The following is a 1061-nucleotide window of genomic DNA, read 5'->3' as shown; positions in this document are numbered from 1 at the left end:
AAACCTATTTGTTCCACCAAACTCAGGAGTGAATATTAACCCCAAAATCACTCTCTTCGTTGCCGAAATATGACGTAGTAATCCTCAGTATAGCCCTTATTACTGTGCTCATGAGCAACTCCTGTCTCTGAAAATAGAGATCTATGGAAATGTTTCAGAGGTTGGTGTTTCATTTGCAGTTTTCTATAATCTGATGATTCATGTTAGTCTGAATTAACTGATGGTTGGGTTTGATTGCCTCAGTTCCAGGCTGCCATTATCACTTAAATCTTGTATTAGGCATTGTCACGGCCCATCTCAACGTGTAAATGGCCCAGTCCCAACTCAGGCTCTACATGACGGAGCCAAACAGCCGGATTGGCAAATTCCATCTTGAACTGGCTCAGCTCTATGGGAAGAAACTAACTAATGGTTTCTACCCCCCAGTCTTGTTCTGCTGCCTTGGTTCAGCCAGCTGGGCCATGTCAAGGCCAGGGATGCTAACCACGGGTGGCACTGTTGGTGTTCAAAACTAGTTCTCAGCATGGGCGTGGGTCGCTCTGAAAGTAATGCTTCCTATTTATTGCCCTGGAAGCGACAACAGCTACGGAGAGCACAGTAACTCTGTTGGATAGAGCCAACCCTCAGCTACAACATGCTATTTTTTGACACAGTTGCCGCCATTAGCTGCGTGTTTCAGCACTGGCACTACGATTTGTAGCGTTAGGTTTTTCTGTTTGTAGCTTGCCTAGAGACAGTAATTGTTAAATTAAATTAAACCAATAGCTCCTCGTGTCGTTTCGAAGTGTTTGCAGCAGCATTACTCGTTTTTATAGCGCCCTGTGACACCTCTGCGAGAAACCTCACAGTCAGCACGTCACGAGGCTGCCTCGCACGGCGTGGGAGCTGCCAGAGGGAAACGCCGCGGAGTGGAGCAGATCACAGCTCGTTCACGCGCACCGACACCGCGGTCCCGCGTAGCACGGCGCCGCGGACTGCAGCTCCCATCGGCCCCCGCGGCGCCGCCCCGCGATGCGCGCGCAGTGCCCGCCGGGCTGGGCGCGGCGGAGAGGCGGGGCCGC

The sequence above is a fragment of the Lagopus leucura genome, unplaced genomic scaffold, assembly GCF_019238085.1.
Source record: "Lagopus leucura isolate 7727_CA_CO unplaced genomic scaffold, USGS_WTPT01 Super-Scaffold_100015, whole genome shotgun sequence".
NCBI lineage: Eukaryota > Metazoa > Chordata > Aves > Galliformes > Phasianidae > Lagopus > Lagopus leucura.
This window is presented reverse-complemented; position numbering follows the sequence as displayed.